We start from the raw sequence: 21,211 nt of genomic DNA, 5'->3' as shown, positions 1-21,211 counted from the left end.
ATGTGACTTTGAGCCTATAAGAATTCAGCCTTTGGTGCAAGACACACCAGATGAATTCTGGCTCTACCATTTTTCAGCTGTGTGACTTTGAGCAGGATACATCATCTCTGTTCCTCGGTTTCCTCGTCTATAAAATGGCGCAACTCATAGAGTTTTGGAGGAAGACTAAACAGTTTAAAATATACATATTTATATCTATCTATCTATCTACAGCTAGAAAATGTTTGGCTATCGTAAGTGCTCATTCATAGCTGCTAGCAATCATTTTAAAATTATTATGCCTCAGTTTCCTCGAATTTAACACAGGACTTTGCCTTCCTTGATTAACACACAGGATGAAAGTGAGAACAAACACGTGATGGCACACTGAAAGAATAAGAGACATTCTAAAACAGTTTTGTGTTTACGGCATTGTTAATGAACTTACAGGAGTCAGATGCCCTTCCCTCATGGTACCTCTTTTAAGTAAAAATTGTCTGACCAGACCTTTGCAGTGATGTTGCTGGAATCCTACCATATTTGCCATTTTCCAGTAAGCTGCTCCAGCACAACTTTGCAGATGAGTGCTTGGCTTTTACTCTGAGTGAAAAAAGGGGAACCATTGCCTGTGTTCGGCAGATCAGCTCTCTCCTCTGCTCAAACCTTCCAGTGGCTTCCTATCTTAGAATAAAATGCAAGGTGCTCACCATGGTCAAAGGACCCTATAGAATCTGCCCTCCTAACTTCTTCCTGTTTCATCTTAGTGTTTCACATCCCCCTCTTCTCTCATTGGCTTCATTCACACTGGCCACCTTGATCTTTCTAAAATGTAAACATGGTAGGTATGGTACAGCCTCAGGGCCTTTGCATACACTTTTAACTATTCCTTACCCACCTTCTCACTTCAGTTAAATATCTGGGCAAATGTCAACCTTGTCTGTGAAGCCTTTTCTAATCCACTTGACACAAAATATACCCCTCAGCCTACCTTACCCTGACACACTTTCTTTTTTTTAATAAGGTTTTTTTTTAATTTTTTAAAATTAATTAATTTGGCTGTGTGGAGTCTTAGTTGCAGCATGCAGGATCTTCATTGCGGCATGCGGGATCTTTTGCTGTGGCGTGCGGGCTTCTCTCTAGTTGTGGCATGTGGGCTCCAGGGTGCACAAGCCCAGCAGTTGCAGCACGCGGGCTCTCTAGGTGTGCCTCATGGGCTCAGTAGTTGCAGTGCACAGGCTTAGTTGCCCTGTGGCATGTGGGATCTTAGTTCTCCGACCAGGGATCGAACCTGCATCCCCTGCATTGGAAGGCAGATTCTTAACCACCAGACCACCAGGGAAGCCCCTACCCTGTCATACTTTTTATAAACACTCAGCTTTACTTGCCATTTTAGATTTTTATTTATTCATTCATTTATAATCTGTTTTCCTTAACTAGAAAAAAATCTCCTTAAAGGAAGGATTATTGTTACTGGTGTTCATGGCTCCATCCCCAGTGCCTAGAAGAGTCTGCCCATGGTACTAGAGATTCAATAAATATTTGCAGAATGAATGAATAAATGAGGGATGTAAAAATATCTGGGCAAAGCTTGGAACATAATCAATATTCAATAAATGTTGGTTTAAAAGTATATTTTCAGAGAGACCTTCAAGATGGCAGAGGAGTAAGACGTGGAGATCACCTTCCTCCCCACAAATACATCAGAAATACATCTACATGTGGAACAACTCCTACAGAACACCTACTGAACGCTGACAGAAGACCTCAGACTTCTCAAAAGGCAAGAAACTCCCCGCATACCTGGGTAGGGAAAAAGGAAAAAGAAAAAACAAAGACAAAAGAACAGGGACGGGACCTGAACTTCTGGGAGGGAGCTGTGAAGGAGAAGAAGTTTCCACACACTAGGAAGCCCCTTCACTGGTGGAGACGGGGCGGGGGGTGGGCGGGGGGGAAGCTTTGGAGCCACAGAGGAGAGCGCAGCAACAGGGGTGCGGAGGGCAAAGAGGAGAGATTCCCGCACAGAGGATCAGTGCTGACCAGCACTCACCAGCCCGAGAGGCTTGGGCTTCGGAGGTCAGACCCCAGGGAGAGGACTGGGGTTGGCTGCGTGAACACAGCCTGTAGGGGGCTAGTGTGCCACAGCTAGCCGGGAGGGAGTCCAGGAAAAAGTCTGGAGCTGCTGAAGAGGCAAGAGACCATTGTTTCAGGGTTTGTGAGGAGAGGGGATTCAGAGCACCGCCTAAACGAGCTCCAGAGATGGATGCGAGCTGCGGCTATCAGCGTGGACACCAGAGATGGGCATGAAGTCCTAAGGCTGCTGCTGCCGCCACCAAGAAGCCTGTGTGCAAGCACAGGTCACTATCCACACCTCCCCTCCCGGGAGCCTGAGCAGCCCGCCACTGCCAGGGTCCCGTGATCCAGGGACAACTTCCCCGGGAGAACGCACGGCGCGCCTCAGGCTGTGGCAACGTCATGCCAGCCTCTGTCACCGCAGGCTCACCCCACATCCGTACCCCTCCCTCCCCCGGGCCTGAGTGAGCCAGAGCACCCGAATCAGCTGCTCCTTTAACACGCTCCTGTCTGGGTGGGGAACAGACATCCTCCGGGGACCTATACGCAGAGGTGGGGCCAAATCCAAAGCTGTACCCTAGGAGCTGTGTGAACAAAGAAGAGAAAGGGAAATCTCTCCCAGCAGTCTCAGGAGCAGTGGATTAAATCTCCACAATCAACTTGATGTACCTGCACCTGTGGAATACCTGAATAGACAACGAATCATCCCAAATTGAGGAGGTGGACTTTGGGAGCAACTGTAGACTTGGGGTTTGCTTTCTGTATCTAATTTGTTTCAGGTTTTATATTTATCTTAGTTTAGTATTTAGAGCTTATTAGATTTGTTTATTGATTTAGTTGCTCTCTTCCTTTTCTTTTATATATACAGATATATATATATTTTTTCCTTTTTCTCTTTTTGTGTGTGTATGTGTATGCTTCTTTCTGTGATTTTGCCTGTATAGCTTTGTTTTACCATTTGTCCCAAGGTTCTGTCTGTCTATTTTTGTTTGTTTGTTTTTTGGTTTTTTCTTTAGTATAGTTTTAACACTTGCTATCATTGGTGGATTTGTTTTTTGGTTTGGTTTCTCTCTTCTTTCTTTCTTTTTTAAATTACTTTTAATGGTTTTAATTTTTCATAACTTTTTGAAATTTTTTATTTTAATAACATTTTTATTTTATTTTATTATTATTTTTTCTTTCTTTCTTTCTGTTTTCCTCCCTTTTCTTCTGAGCCGTGTGGCTGACAGTGTCTTTGTGCTCTGGCTGGGTGTCAGGCCTGTGCCTCTGAGGTGAGAGAGCCGAGTTCAAGATATTGGTCCAAGAGAGACCTCCTGGCTCTATGTAATATCAAACAGCAAAAGCTCTCGCAGAGATCACCATCTCAACACTAAGACCCACCTCCATTCAATGACCAGCAAGCTACAGTGCTGGACACCCTATGTCAAACAACTAGCAAAACAGGACCACAACCCCACACATTAGCAGAGAGGCTGCCTAAAATCATAATAAGGTCACAAACACCACAAAACACACCACCGGATGCGGTCCTGCCCACCAGAAAGACAATATCCAGCCTCATCCACTGGAACACAGGCATGAGTCCCCTCCACCTGGAAGCCTACACAACCCACTGAACCAACTTTAGGCACTGGGGGCTGACACCAAAAACAACGGGAACTATGAACATGCAGCCTGCGAAAAGGAGACCCCAAACACAGTAAGTTAAGCAAAATGAGAAGACAGAAAAACACACAGCAGATGAAGGAGCAAGGTAAAAACCCAACAGACCAAACAAATGAAGAGGATATAGGCAGCCTACTTGAAAAATAATTCAGAGTAATGATAGTAAAGATGATCCAAAATCTTGGAAATAGAATGGAGAAAATACCAGAAACGTTTAACAAGGACCTAGAAGAACTAAAGAGCAAACAAACAATGATGAAAAACACAATAAATGAAATTAAAAATTCTCTAGAAGGAATCAATAGCAGAATAACTGAGGCAGAAGAACGGATGAGTGACTTGGAAGATAAAATAGTGGAAATAACTACCACAGAGCAGAATAAAGAAAAGAGAATGAAAAGAATTGAGGACAGTCTCAGAGACCTCTGGGACAACATTAAATGCACCAACATTTGAACTATAGGGGTCCCAGAAGAAGAAGAGTAAAAGAAAGGGACTGAGAAAATATTTGAAAAGATTATAGTTGAAAACTTCCCTAATATGGGAAAAGAAATAGTCAATCAACTCCAGGAAGCACAGAGAGTCCCATACAGGATAAATCCAAGGAGAAACATGCCAAGACACATATTAATCAAACTATCAAAGATTAAATACAAAGAAAAAACATTAAAAGCAGCAAGGGAAAAACAACAAATAACATACAAGGGAATCCCCATAAGGTTAACAGCTGATCTTTCAGCAGATACTCTGCAAGCCAGAAGGGAGTGGCAGGACATATTTAAAGTGATGAAAGGGAAAACTGTACAACCAAGATTACTCCACCAAGCAAGGATCTCATTCAGATTCGACAGAGAAATTAAAACTTTACAAACAAGCAAAAGCTAAGAGAATTCAGCACCACCAAGCCAGCTCTACAACAAATGCTAAAGGAACTTCTCTAGGCAGGAAACACAGGAGAAGGAAAAGACCTCCAATAACAAACCCAAAACAATTAAGAAAATGGTAATAGGAACATACATGTTGATAATTACCTTAAATGTAAATGGATTAAATGCTCAAACCAAAAGACATAGGCTGGCTGAATGGACACAAAAACAAGACCTGTACATATGCTGTCTACAAGAGACTCACTTCAGACCTAGGGACACATACAGACTGAAAGTGAGGGGATGGAAAAAGATATTCCATGCAAATGGAAATCAAAAGAAAGCTGGAGTAGTAAATAACATATCAGACAAAATAGACTTTAAAATAAAGACTATTACAAGAGACAAAGAAGGAAACTACATAATGATCAAGGGATCAATCCAAGAAGAAAATATAACAATTGTAAATATTTATGCACTCAACATAGAAGCACCTCAATACATAAGGCAAATGATAACAGCCATAAAAGGGGAAATCAACAGTAGCACAATTATAGTAGGGGACTTTAACACCCCACTTTCACCAATGGACAGATCATCCAAAATGAAAATCAATAAGGAAACACAAGCTTTAAATGATACATTAAACAAGATGGACTTAATTGATATTTATAGGACATTCCCTCCAAAAACAACAGAATACACTTTCTTCTCAAGTGTTCATGTAACATTTCCAGGATAGATCATAACTTGGGTCACAAATCAAGCCTTGGTAAATTTAAGAAAATTGAAATCGTATCAAGTATCTTTCCCAAGTACAATGCTATGAGACTAGACGTCAATTACAGAAAAACACTGTAAAAAATACAAACACATGGAGGTCAAACAATACACTACTAAATAACCAAGAGATCACTGAAGAAATCAAAGAGGAAATCAAAAAATACCTAGCAACAAATGACAATGGAAACACGATGACCCAAAACCTATGGGATGCAGCAAAAGCAGTTCAAAGAAGGAAGTTTATAGCAATACAATCCTATCTCAAGAAACAAGAAACATCTCAAATAAACAACCTAGCCTTACACCTAAAGCAATCCGACAATGAAGAACAAAAACAACCCAAAGTTAGCAGAAGGAAAGAAATCATAAAGATCAGATCAGAAGTAAATGAAAAAGAAATGAAGGAAATGATAGCAAAGATCAATAAAACAAAAAGCTCTTTCTTTGAGAAGATAAACTAAGTTGATAAACCATTAGCCAGACTCATCAAGAAAAAAGGGAGAAGACTCAAATCAGTAGAATTAGAAATGAAAAAGGAAAAGTAACAACTGACACTGCAGAAATACAAAGGATCACGAAAGATTACTACAAGCAACTATATGCCAATAAAATGGACAATCTGGAAGAAATGGACAAATTCTTAGAAAAACACAACCTGCAGAGACTGAACCAGGAAGAAATAGAAAATATAGACAGACCAATCACAAGCACTGAAATTGAGACTGTGATTAAAAATCTTCCAACAAACAAAAGCACAGGACCAGATGGCTTCACAGGTGAATTCTATCAAACATTTAGAGAAGAGCTAACACCTATCCTTCTCAAACTCTTCCAAAATATAGCAGAGGGAGGAACAGTCCAAACTCATTCTATGAGGCCACCATCATCCTGATACCAAAACCAAAGATGTCATAAAAAAAGGAAAACTACAGGCCAATATCACTGATGAACATAGATGCAACAATCTTCAACAAAATACTAGCAAACAGAATCCAACAGCACATTAAAAAAGCATACACCAAGATCAAGTGGGGTTTATCCTAAGAATGCAAGGATTCTTCAATATATGCAAATCAATCAATGTGATAAACCATATTAACAAATTGAAGGAGAAAAACCATATGATCATCACAATAGATGCAGAAAAAGCTTTTGACAAAATTCAACACCCATTTATGATAAAAAAAAAACCCTCCAGAAAGTAGGCATAGAGGGAACTTACCCCAACATAATAAAGGCCATACATGACGAACCCACAGCCAACATCGTTCTCAATGGTGAAAAACTAAAACCATTTCCACTAAGATCAGGAACAAGACAAGGATGTCCACTCTCACCACGATTATTCAGCATAGTTTTGGAAGTATTAGCCACAGCAATCAGAGAAGAAAAAGAAATAAAAGGAATCCAAATTGGAAAAGAAGAAGTAAAGCTGTCACTATTTGCAGATGACATGATACTATACATAGAGAATCCTAAAGATACTACCAGAAAACTACTAGAGCTAATCAATGAATTTGGTAAAGTAGCAGGATACAAAATTAATGCACAGAAATCTCTTGCATTCTTATACACTAAGGATGAAAAATCTGAAAGAGAAATTAAGGAAACACTCCCATTTACCATTGCAACAAGAAGAATAAAATATCTAGGAATAAACCTACCTAAGGAGACAATAGACCTGTATGCAGAAAACTATAAGACACTGATGATAAAAATTAAAGATGGTACAAACAGATGGAGAGATATACCATGTTCTTGGATTGGAAGAATAAACATTGTGGAAATGACTATAGTACCCAAAGCAATCTACAGATTCAATGCAATCCCTATCAAAGTACCAGTGACATTTTTCACAGAATGAGAACAAAGAACTTCACAATTTGTATGGAAATACAAAAGACCCCGAATAGCCAAAGCAATCTTGAGAAAGCAAAACGGAGCTGGAGATATCAGGCTCCCTGACTTCAGGCTATACTACAAAGCTACAGTAATCAAGACAGTATGGTACTGGAACAAAAACAGAACTATAGATCAATGGAACAGGATAGTAAGCTCAGAGATAAACCCACACACATATGGTCACCTTATCTTTGGCAAAGGAGGCAAGAATATACAATGGAGAAAAGACAGCCTCTTCAATAAGTGGTGACGGGAAAACTGGACAGCTACATGTAAAAGAATGAAATTAGAACACTCCCTAACACCATAAACAAAAATACACTCAAAATGGATTAAAGACCTAAATCTAAGGCCAGACGCTATAAAACTCTTAGAGGAAAACATAGGCAGAACACTCTTTGACATAAATTACAGCAAGATCCTTTTTGACCCACCTCCTAGAGAAATGGAAATGAAAACAAAAATAAGCAAATGGGACCTAATGAAACTTAAAAGCTTTTGCACAGCAAAGGAAACCGTAAACAAGATGAAAAGACAGCCCTTAGAATGGGAGAAAATATTTGCAAACGAAGCAACTGACAAAGGATTAATCTCCAAAATTTACAAGCAGCTCATGCAGCTTAATATCAAAAAAATAAACAACCCAATCCAAAATTGGGCAGAAGACCTTAATAGACATTTCTCCAAAGACGATATACAGATTGCCAACAAACACATGAAAGGATGCTCAGCATCACTAATTATTAGAGAAATGCAAATCAAAACTACAATGAGGTATCACCTCACACTGGTCAGAATGGCCATCATCAAAAAATCTACAAACAATAAATGCTGGAGAGGGTGTGGAGAAAAGGGAACACTCTTGCACTGTTGGTGGGAATGTAACTGGATATAGCCACTATGGAGAACAGTATGGAGGTTCCTTAAAAAACTAAAAATAGAACTACCATATGACCCAGCAATCCCACTACTGGGCATATACCCTGAGAAAACCATAATTCAAAAAGAGTCATGTACCCCAATGTTCATTGCAGCTCTATTTACAATAGCCAGGACATGGAAGCAACCTAAGTGTCCATTGACAGATGAATGGATAAACTAGATGTTGCACATATATACAATGGAATATTACTCAGCCATAAAAAGAAACGAAATTGAATTATTTGTAGTGAGGTGGATGGACCTAGAGTCTGTCAAACAGAGTGAATTAAGTCAGAAACAGGAAAACAAATACCATATGCTAACACATATATATGGAATCTAAAAAAAAAAAATGGTTCTGAAGAACCTAGGGGCAGGACAGGAATAAAGATGCAGACGTAGAGAATGGACTTGAGGACATGAGGAGTGGGAATGGTAAGCTGGGACGAAGTGAGAGTGGCATGGACATATATATACTACCACACGTAAAATAGATAGCTAGTGGGAAGCAGCCACAGAACCCAGGGAGATCAGCTCGGTGCTTTGTGACCACCTAGAGGGGTGGGATAGGGAGGGTGGGAGGGAGACGCAAGAGGGAGGAGATATGGGGATATATGTATATGTATAGCTGATTCCCTTGTTATAAAGCAGAAACTAACACACCATTGTAAAGCAATTATACTCCAATAATGATGTTAAAAAATATATATATTTTCAGTTAACGCTTCAGTGAGATTTAGCTGGTAGTTATTGAGTTACTGGAGATAGTATCCAGCAATTGCACTCCTAGGTATTTATTCATGTGATTTGAAAATTATGTCTGTATAAAAATCTGCAAGTGAATAATTTATAGCAACTTTATTCATAACCGCCAAAGGTTGGTAGCAACCAGAATGTCTTTCATTAAATAAGTGAATGGATAAACAACCTGTGGCACAATTGAATATTACCCAGCAATAAAAAGAAATGAGCTATCAATCCACAAAAAGATGTGGATGAAGATCAAATTCATATAGCTAAGTGAAAGAAGCCATTTTAAGAAAGCTATATGTTATATGATTCCAATTATATGGCATCTGGAAAAGGCAAAAATCTAGTAATGGTAAAATAAAAAAATATCAGTGATTGCCAGGGATTTGGGGGAAAGGGGAGGGAAAGTTAAATAGGTGAAGCATGGGAAATTTTTTAGGGTAGTGAAACTATTCTGTATTATACTGCAATTGTGGATACATGACATTATGCATTTATCAAAGCTCACTGAATTTTACAGCACAAAAAGTGAGCCTTAATTTTTGTAAATTATTTAAAAAATCATTTTTGGAGGTCTAGCAGTCACAGAATGTAAAGCATACTGTCTTAAAACAATCTGTGTTGCAAATGTTTAAGACAACCTCACTGGAAGTGGTGGGAGAAAAAAGTGCTGACCAAAGTAACTTTGGAAATGAGTGGAATATAAAACTAAAGGCAAAAGAAGTTGTAGATAAGCACCGTATTCTAGTTGATAAATTCATATCCCACAAGAATATCAGTTAACAATCCTGATATTTCTCTATGTGTGCACTGGAATTGAACAATTAAGTAAATGGATGGTGGATGGTAGAAGCCAAGTTTATCACTGCTGGAGTGGAAGTTTACAGATATACACAGGGAAGAGGCTAGAGTGATCCATGTTGCAATGAATCAGAATTAGAAACATCAGTATGAACTCATGTTTAGCGTCACATAGGTACGGATGGTTCCATATAAAAATAGGTAGAGATATGCATGTATTTGCAAATGAATACAGCAATATCTTGCTGTGTCAGCTGAGCTGGTCTAGAAGCAACAATACCCCCAGTAGCAGTGAGCACACCTAGTAGGCAGATCTTGGTTTCTAAGACCATTCCCCAACAAAAGGAAGAAAAGTTCCTTGAAGAAATAGCTGAAATTGCTGAGTCCAGGAATGGGACAGGAACTACACAAGATGAGTCTGGAGTATCTTATAGTGTCAGAAAGTAAGGACTGAAAAATCAAAAACAAACAAACAAGACCCCTCAATGACGAGGGTATGTCAAAGAGACATAGGAACAGACGGAAAGAGCTCCCAGTGGCCAGAGCTGGTACAATGTGAGCAACAGAATAAATAAAGTAGTATTGGGTTATAACCTAATATATGAAATAAATATCCACGAGCCATACTTATGTAAAGTATTGAATAAATAAATAAATGAGGGAGAATAGGCAAGTTTCCCATACAGAAGAATTTCAAATAATTTTAGATATTTCACCTTCTGGAATATGGGGTATAAGTCCCAAATCACTTAAGTATAGCTGCACACAGCGGAGAAAGCTAACAAACACAACCTCAGCCAGGTGATCAAGGTCAACAATCTCAGTGATTAAGTCATGTTGATAAATGTACCCTTGACATGATGTGATGAAAATAACACTTCTCCTCTGTGGTATTCCTCCCTCAAATACATAACCCTAGTCTAATTATGAGAAAATCTTCAGACCAATCCAAACAGAAGAATAGTCTACAAAATACCTGACTAGTACTCCTCAAACTGTCAAGGTCATAGAAAAAAGAAAAAAAAGCACAGACTGAGAAACTGTCACAGCCAAGAAGAGCCTAAGGATACGTGGTAATTAAATGTGCTGTGTCATCCTGGATGGGACCCTGGAACAGCAAAAGAACATTAAAAAAAAACTAAGGAGATCTGAATAAAGAATGGACTTTCGTTAACAATAATATGTATCACTATTGGTTCATTAATTGTAACAAACACTAATATAAGATGTTAATAATAGGAAAAATTGGGTTCAGGGTATGTGGGAACTCTCTGTACTATATTTGCAATTTTTCTATAAATATAAAACAGTTCTAAAAATGAAGTTTATATATATATTAGAAAATGTTACTGAAGACAGAGTCCCTGGGTAAAGAGCACATTGAATAAGGGTGTGGAGAACAGAATAAAGAGGTGACAAGGGGGACGACCATCAGTGTCCCAGACTTTAACTGAGCTAATTAACAGTTTTATCTACCTTCATTAATACACTTATCCAACACAGATCCATGCACGTCTGCATTTACCAGACCTATGCCAGGAGATGGGGACGCAATGGTGAACCGAGAAGGGGGCATGTCTGCTGTCCTCAGAGACCCAATGCCGAGGGAACCCAAACATTACTAAAACAATCATATGAGTAAATGTAAAATTCCAGCAGTAGTTAGTGTTACAAAGGAGAAATACACAGAACAATGAGAACCCAAAAAGGGGCATCTGAGTCCATCAGAGAAGCTAAGAAATGTGACCCTGTCCCAATGTTAACATCACAATGGTATTATATGTACCCCTGTGAGAGAGTAGGGAAATACTTGAGCTGTTTACTGCACAAGATATAACTATTTGAGATGTCTTAGCTTCATTTTGTTTGTTGCAGTCAGCCTGAACAGATCGACTGTTGTGCAAACAACTTCCATTTTGTTTAGGTTTTGATAATTGTCATTTTGTTATAGGCAACTGCTTCTTGTTTGAAGTGGGAAACTGTAAGGAAGAATTCAAAAGATTTTAAGACTACCTGACAGGATTGCTTCGTGATAACAAACAGAGCCATGAGAAATGTTTGAAGTGTGAAAGATTACCTCCTCAGGGTTTTTGTATTTTTGTTGTTTTTTTTTTCCTGGGTGCCCCGCCCCCCAATGATTTCCCCCGATAGATAAGAAATAATTGCTTGTTTCTTGAGGAATAAAAAGAAGGAATATCCTCAGGCTGCTTTCCTCATATTTGGTATGAATATGACTAGTGTCTATTCTAATCCTTGAGGCATTCTTAAGAAGAGCCAGCAGATGAATAAAAAAAGGCTTTAACCTTTCTCCTTTGCTCATTATGTAAATTCTATTTTTCAGCTTCCTTTTTTTCCCCCTCAAGTCTCAGTGCTAACTCCCCTCCCCTTAATTTTTCTGAATGAGTATTCTCTTTTGTCGTTTTCCAGGATTCACATTCTTTTGGGGTGGATGGGTATCTATTAAGACTATTAATGTGTTTACCGGTATACCAATTTAGAATGCGGTAAAAGACAAGGAAAAAAAAATAAGTAAGCAGTGCCCTCTGGATAACGCCGTGGAGCTGACGGTCATGGCAAAGGTTTTTCCGAGCGTTACGTGGTAATCTGTCTGCATTGTTAGAGTCAGTAGGGTATTCAGCATTCTAATCTCTTATAGGTAACAACGACCCAAGTATATTAATTACAACTCGAGAAATGAACGTGCGCATCTAACACGCAGGCGCCATTTTCCTCCAGGCAGGATGAAACAGTATGAGCATGGACATGAAATTATCATCAGACTCACTGCCAACCTTTGTCCTCATTTTCATTCCTGGTTTATACAGGAGTAACTAAGGTTAATGTCACAGAACTGGCTGTGATTATTTTTAGTTTAAACAACAATGTCTGCCTAAGATGAATGCATGTGCAAGATAGATTTCGCCCCAGAGAGCAGTTCATCTTTCCTTCGGTGTGCCAATTTCCCTTTACTGCCCCTCAGATGGATTCTGAACGTATAGATTACATTAGCACATTAAATAAGGATGGGTAAACTTCAAAGCGTTCAGAGCTAAGATGCACCTGGACTTTTAGATTCGGACTTGAAAGCGCGCTCACATTAACTGATGTATGAAGCTGTAATGGAGACACCTAATGTCATTGTCAAATTCCTACGAATAGTTTTTAAATGAGGCAAACCGAATGTAGGACTTAGGGGCTTTTGAATTATCCTCTCTAAACTGATGCTGCAAAGGAAGGGAAAAGAAAGATTTAATATTTTTCTAAAATCGTTTATTATGAAAGTACATTAATAGCAGTCCCCAGAGCTAACCTTATATCTAGCTGTGTCCATTTAGTCATTTGACAAGAAAAATGTGTTAATCCGTTCTTGGCACATAGAAACAATGCTTTACGTAAATTGTTATTTTTGTCTATTGCTTTGTTCCTTCAACAGACATTCACTGGGCTCCCATTATATCCAGGCACCATGCAATCAGATGAGTTCGCGAGGATACCTTTCGCCACCAGGCTGTGAGCTGAAATGACATGTCTTATTTCTGAGCCAAAGGTCGTAATTGCTGGTGCAAGACTCCCCAGAGCTCTCTTCCTCTGCTGGGGTTACTGAGAGAAACATATGTCTCAAATGGGTGGGTTACAATATGGGGGAGAGTGCCAGCCTGGGTTCCTGAGTGCGGCCCACTAACCCATAGTGGACATGTAGTATGAGTGGAAAACCATCTTTCGTTGTATTAAGCCACAGCGTTTGGGGATTGATTTGTTATTGTAGCATAACCTAGTTGATCCTGACTAATAGCGTGGTTCACTACTTAACCTAGTAATCGTGATGATAAGTGTTGCCATTATTAAGTTTATAACAAAAATCCTATGAGGTAGCTATTATTGTTCATACTTGAGGAAACTGAAGCTCAGAAGGTCAGATAACTTACTCAAAGTCACATAGTTTATAAGAAGCAGAGAAAGACACTGAAACAAAACCCCATGTCCATGAATATGTCTCCCACACTCTATCATAATTAGGGGCTACCCATAAGAATAAAGATCTTTTACAATATTAGGAAGATATTTACTGATTCATTCATGTAGTTCAAACCAGAGTAGAAGGAACTATGGTAAGACTTCCCTTGATACTCAGTGCCCTTCGGTTGCCCACCACTATAGCTCTCATCATAGTCACCTATTCCTTCTTGACCTCAATACAGAACTAATCTAAGTTAATATGAAAAGCCAGTTTCTGGTGTTGAATAAAGTTAATGCATCACCTTCACGAAGTAACATTTCATTCTTAGTAAAGGCCTTTAGAAGTATAATGTAAATGAACAGGTGGTGGTGGGATTTCCACTACAGCAGCAAAATAGCAAAGGAAAAATTTCTGAGCAAGCTTCTTGCATTAGAGTCATCAACTTTGCCTGAGGATGATCAATTCGTCATCGGTATTAGCGCCTCCCAAGAATATGCTCATTCTTCCCAATAGGTAGGGTCTTATCAGGGACACACTGAGAACTCTTGAGATATGGGAGGATACAGCAGGACTAAAGTGTTTGGTGGAGGAAGGAAGGGTAGGTACGCTACTACCAGCATTTCCAGAATCATTGTTCCTCACGGTTGTTTTTCTGGGAAGTAAGTCTTACCCAAAATATGACAGTAATTCTGTAAATAAAGTAGTGAAGCCTCAGTAGATTAACTCTGGGGAAATAGTTAAACCTAAGTTCTCTCATCTGCACATTGGTTTTAATAAATAATATCATATGTAATATTATTATTGTATATATTATATCATCATATAATATAATAGCATATGTCATCAAGTTATCATAAATTTTAATAAGATCATGGTTCTCCCATTATTTGTATAATCTTGGGCAAGTAACTTTAAATTGTCTGAGTCCTATTTTCTCCGTGTCAACTCTATGTTAGAGGCCTTGTTCAAATAATCACCAAGATCCTTCTAGCTCTGGTGTTATAGATCTATGCATATGAAAGCATTAATTGGGAAGTGTTAGAGAAAAGTAAATTTGATTACCCTTATGATTGATAACATTTGTATTGTACTATTTTGAATGCAGCAGTTCTCGGGAACAAGGCTTCTCTAAGAAATGAAAAAGCATGGTCTTTGATAGCTTCCATATGGGACTGTTGTCAGTGGCAGAGATTTGTCTCTGTAAAAGCCATTGGTCAGAAGCATAGAGCCCTTTGCTCCTCCTGCTTGAAATTGATGACCTTCTGCTCTAACCACCAGCAGGGAGACATCATATGTTTCCTGTTCTGATTTACACACAGGAGCTTCTAGCAACAGGTTTGAGATGAATGAAACCACACCCTCCAGAAGTCAGAAGCAGCAGAATCATCAATTTCTCATTGATTTCAAGGATGAGGAATGAAGACTCTGCCCTCTCACCTCCTCTCCTCTCCTCTCCTTGGAGGATGGATGGAGTACTACAAAGAAAACTTGGTTTCCAAAGGGTCATAAAAATGCTTTTATCATTCCTTTACAATGATGATAAACTACTTATTAAGAGTTGACTGTATACTCAACCCTGAGCTCTGTTGCTTGCCTATATTTTCTTATTTAGTCCTCACAACAACTCCATGATGTAAATGTCACTCTTATGCCCAGGACACTGAGGCTTAGAAAAGGTCAATAACTGGGAAGTCAGTTATAACTTATGTCTGTTTGACTCCAAAGCTAGTAATTCTCAATTTTTTGGTATCAGGACTGCTTTACATTCTTAAAAATTATTAAGGGCTCCCAAAAGCTTTTGCTTGTGTGTGTCCTGTCTATCAATATTTACTGCTTTAGAAGTTCAAGCTGTGAAAAATTTAAAACACTAGAAAACACAAGCAAACATTTCATTAGTCACTAGGGCGATGATGTGATCACCTTATTTAGCCTCTGGAAAACTCCATTATACACTCAAAAGAAGAAGACTGAAGGAGGCAGATAACATCGCAGTGTAATGTGAAAGTAATTTTAACCTGTGAACTCCCTGAAAAAGTTTTGAGGTCAGTAGAGGTCCCAAAACCATCCTCAGAGAGAGCTGTTGTAACTTTCACATTCTACATTCTATGCTAACATGACTTATATGTCTAACATAATGGCACAACTGACATAAATGTCTTCTACAAATCAGACAGAGGTCTACAATTCTCAAATGCCTGATCTCCATAGTTAGGAGTTCATACCCTCTGTCCCGTTTGAATATGAGAGTTAGTCTTTTTTTGACTCTTCAAATGGTTATTGTGAAAGGTCTATACAAATGAAAGGTGATATTATTGTTATTATTCATTATTCATAATTCTCCCTTGCTCCTGCTTTACTCATATCCTGAAATCAAAATGTTATCTGATAACATTTCATCATCTCACCCCATAAAAAAGAGATGCTGTTGGAAGTAGTTCATTTTTACCTTCAAGAAATATTTATCCAGTGCCTACTATGTGCCAGTCACTAAGACAGATTTACAACAACGAATGTAACTCAATCCCTGTGTTCAAGAAGCTTAGAGTCTGATATGATAGGAAAGGATATACAAATCAAAAGGTAATTTACAGTACATAGAAATATCAGAGATAACTGGAAAAATCAACAGAGAAATGTTCTATGAAAATCAAGCTCTTTGACTCAAAATATACAATGGAATATTACTCAGCCATAAAAAGGAATGAAATTGAGTCATTTGTTGAGACGTGGATGGATCTAGAGACTGTCATACAGAGTGAAGTAAGCCAGAAAGAGAAAAACAAATATCGTATATTAACGCATGTATGTGGAACCTAGAAAAATGGTACAGATGAGCCGGTTTGCAGGGCAGAAGTTGAGACACAGATGTAGAGAATGGACATATGGACACCAACGGGGGAAAACTGTGGTGGGGTGGGGATGGTGGTGTGCTGAATTGGGCGATTGGGATTGACATGTATACACTGATGTGTATAAAATCGATGCCTAATAAGAACCTGCAGTATAAAAAAACAAACAAACAAAACAACTAAAAAAAAAAAAAAGCCTCAGGGCTGAAACACACCCTCTATTCATCCAGGCAGCAATGCCTCTTGCTTCTTATCAGGGATGCAATTGGTCAAGGACACTAAATGGCTTTACAAAGCAACTTTTCAAGCTTTCCTTTTGGGCCAAGGTCTGGGCCTATGAGCATCAGGCAGCCTCCGTGAGGGCTGGGAACAGCAGGTCCCAAAGGTTCCAGGTTCTGGCCCTTCCTTCCCAGACACAACGTCAAACACACAAAAGCTCCTGTCATGTTACATTTTACATTTTGAAATATGGAAGCATCTTTTAAATACTCTTAAGGCATTTATTTCTGTGTTTTGTTGTTGTTGTTGTCGTTTTTGAAATGAGGTGTGTCCAGTTTTTAAATCTAACAACTACTTTTGGGGACTTGCCCACATCTCTGGGATTTGAATGTGGGTTGTGTCCCATTTTACTGTCTTTTAAGTTTACATTTAACATGTTTCTCTTCTCTGCTCCCCTTGCCCACTGGGGACAACTCTTTGGCTCCTTAAAGTTTGCCGCTTAGAGTGGAAGTTCAGCAGGCAGGTGATCATGCTGCAAGCTCTTTCTGGACTTCTGGCAAGGGGAGTGATCAGTGAAGGAGGGCCACTGCTACCTTGGGATCTGCAAGGCTGGGTGTTTTCGGTACCTGCTGTCCACAGCCCTCCACTGTTATCGGAATACTTTGCCAGTGCACTAATCTCTTTGGAGATAAAAATGTTAACGTGTTACTAAATTTTAATTTTCTTTTGCAGAAAATACAGTACCATGTCTGAGTTAATTATTAATATTTAAAATATTTCATCCCTTAACTCCCTCATTTGCTTTGCCCACAGTCTATTCAGTTCCTTTGTTCGGCAGAATTCTGCAAAATGTGTGTTACCCACTACTGAGATTGTTCTGCCCCTGATGTATTTGTATGGATTTGTTTCTGGTGGTAGCTTGTCCTAAAATGTGTGTAGCAAGCAGGTATTTTATGATAAAATTGTGTGGTGCATGCTCTGTATGGAATTCAGAGGAAAACCCAGATTCAGTGATTAACAATGCCAAAAAATGCAAGTAACTAGCCATTGTTCAAATAACAGTGGTGCTATTTCTCTTTTGTGGCCTTTTAGACTTTTGTTGCCCTAAAATTCCATTTTATTGGGAACCCATTTTCCACCTGGTCTGTCCTGACAGAGTTTTTTGCTACTTTAAACAGTTTCTAAATAAATTCTGTATTTCAAGAAAAAAAAAAAAAAGGTAATTTACAAAAACAATGTGATAAGTTCGGAATAGGGGACCACATGGTAACAGCACCTCATTCATCTCTCAAAGATCAGAGATGATTAAGAAATACACTAGTGGGCTTCCCTGGTGGCACAGTGGTTGAGAATCTGCCTGCTAATGCAGGGGACACGGGTTCGAGCCCTGGTCTGGGAAGATCCCACATGCCACGGAGCAGCTGGGCCCGTGAGCCACAATTGCTGAGCCTGCGCGTCTGGAGCCTGTGCCCCGCGACGGGAGGGGCCGCGATAGAGAAAGGCCCGTGCACCGCGATGAAGAGCGGTCCCCGCACCGCGATGAAGAGTGGCCCCCGCTTGCCGCAACTGGAGAAAGCCCTCGCACGAACCGAAGACCCAACACAGCCAAAAATAAATAAATAAATAAATAAATAAATAAATAAGAAAATCCTTTAAAAAAAAAAAAAAAACCCCTTCCCAAGATTCTGGGCTGGGTTTGTTTTGAAAAAAAAAAAAAAAAAAAAAAGAAATACACTAGTAATTTTACTGCTATATTTCAAAGGGCCCATTTTAAAATTTAACTCCATTATCCAACTCCATGTCACTTTCAACATTGACTTCTCGTTTTCTCTCCTCTATTTAAATGTTGAAGGTTTCTTTTTTTATATTCAGACTCATTGCCTTGCATTTTCAAAGTCAAGTCTCATTGTTATTCCTTCTCTAGGTCCTATTGTATCATTTCCCTGATATCCCTGGTATTCATAATATCTCCCAAATGAGTACCATCTGTGAATTTCATCAGTGTGCTGTCTGTTCCCTATTCTGGCTTATGAATGAAGATGTTAAATAAGAACAGACATTGTAGGGCAGCTGCTTCCTACAGCACCCCACCAAGAGTGCTCTCAGCGTTTAGGACACCATCTCCCTGGCATTCATTATATTTTGTTTAGAGTTTTTCAGGTAGCTTTGACTCCCAAGTGGTAAGGATGATGTTCAAATGAATTCATAGTTTTGTGATTAAAATTTGAGGTAAGATGTAGCATACTTTCTGTTGAGTTCTGGGTTCTGGAAAGCAGTTACCTAACTTCCTCCCCTCCTTACCTCTGGCCCAAAATGACTCTATTTTCTGATAGACTTAAAAATAGTATTTGCTGATAGACTTAAAAATCTGCATGTGGAGAGTACTTTACCTCAGTGTACAGGATGATGAAATGGAAGTAGGTGTCATATTTTGATGTGCAGTGAGAAACCATGATGTGGGATTTGCAAGAGAAGTAATTAAAAATCAGTTAAAAGATTCTTAACCCAGTACCACAACAGGTTAGATTATTGGAGATTACAGAGTGACTTTTGGAGTCATTTGGTGTACTGTGAGTCCCATCCATTTACTAAGGTGTAGGAGGGGTATTTCCCTCTTCACCTCAAGCCAGCAGAGAGAGAATTTAAAATAACTCAGAGAGTTTTATAACTATGCTCTGAAGTTTGGGGGATATTATATATTGATATTTTTCACCAACACAGAAACATCTAAAGGTAAGAAGGAGTCACTGTCCTTGGCAAACTGCTTTCCTAGAATTATCTGAATTAATCTGAGCAAAAACTATGGAACCATGTATGGGATATGCACAAGAGAAACCCACTTGGGATCATTGTTATCTTGTCCAAAACTCATAAAAAGGAATTTTGCAGAAAGAAGCTAAAGGCATCACTCAGTTTTTATTGATGACTAGTGAGATATAAGTGTTCATCCAGAATAGAAATGAATTCATCTAGGTCAATGAGCTACTACTGGATATGGGGTAGGAATAGTGCAACTTGGAAGAGCTCATGTGTATCAGTTAGCTTTTGCTGCATAAGAAAATACCCTCAAACTTAGTGTCTCCTAACCATTTGTTTAGCTTGTGATTCCTTAGGTCACCAGTGTAAGTGGGGAGTCAGAAAAGCATGCTTTGCAATTTAGGCTGGCTCACTCATGTGTCTGTGGTTAGTAATGGGTCTGTTGGGGGCTCACTGATTTACTGTAGCCTCAACTGAGATAGCTAGTCTCTGCTCCACATGGTCTCAGCCTCCAACAGGCTGTTTCAGTGGCATCAACGGTGGTTTCCAAAAGAGAGTGAAGGAACGCAGGACTTCTGGAGGCCTAGGCTTGTAACTGAAATATCTTCAATTCCTTCACATTCTGTTGTTCACGGCAAGTGAAAAGGCCAACCCAGACTTGGTGGGTAGGGAACCAGATTCCACCTCTTATTGAGAGGATTTGAGTCCTTTCCTGAATCTTTCTTTGTGTAACATGAACATAAGCTCATAGGTGCAGCAGTCAACTCCTGACCATGAGGTTACAAGCATGTTGAGAAAGACCTCATTCTAAGGATAGCAGAGGGGGAAGAAAAAAAAGGATCCTTCATGCTTAATGACATCATTGAGTCACCAACCTGCCCCGCACTGCCTACTCCTGCCGTCTTATTGCATGAGACAAATTAACCCGTTTCCTGTTTAAGCTACTGTTTGTTGAGGTTTTTGTTGCTTGCAGGCAAACACATTCCTGATACAATAGCAAATTTTTATATAAGATGAGCTAAACTGAGCTGCATGAATAAAGAGGGATAAAATTAAGAGAAGAGTCATAAAAAAATGGATTAAGAGTTATATGAGAAAACATCAAAGCAAGTCGACTTTTTCTGGTCAGAAAAGAAAATACAGAACTTGGAGAGTGAGTTTAGCAAAATTGTGTGAATGGTTAGTGTGCAAAGGATTATGAATAAGCTTTGTTGTTGTTTTTTTTTAATTTATTTATTTATTTTTGGCTGTGTTGGGTCTCCGTTTTCTGTGCGAGGGCTTTCTCTAGTTGCGGCAACGCGGGCCACTCTTCATCGTGGTGCGCGGGCCTCTCACTATCGCGGCCTCTCTTGTTGTGGAGCACAGGCTCCAGACGCGCAGGCTCAGTAGTTGTGGTTCACGGGCCTAGTCGCTCCGCGGCATGTGGGATCTTCCCAGACCAGGGCTCGAACCCGTGTCCCCTGCATTGGCAGGCAGATTCTCAACCACTGCGCCACCAGGGAAGCCCAAGCTTTGTTTTTTATAGAAGGAAAAAAGCAAGACCCAAGATTATACTGTAAGATAGTTAGATGGATAAATTCATCTCTGAAGAGAACAAACACTGGAATTCTGTTTGAGCATGGCTCTGAATCTCCATTTCTAGAAATCTTTAAGAAGGCAACATATATTTTCTATCTAAAATTAGATATATT

This window comes from Balaenoptera acutorostrata, chromosome 11, assembly GCF_949987535.1.
Source record: "Balaenoptera acutorostrata chromosome 11, mBalAcu1.1, whole genome shotgun sequence".
Taxonomy (NCBI): Eukaryota; Metazoa; Chordata; class Mammalia; order Artiodactyla; family Balaenopteridae; genus Balaenoptera; species Balaenoptera acutorostrata.
Note: the sequence above shows the minus strand (reverse complement) of the source record.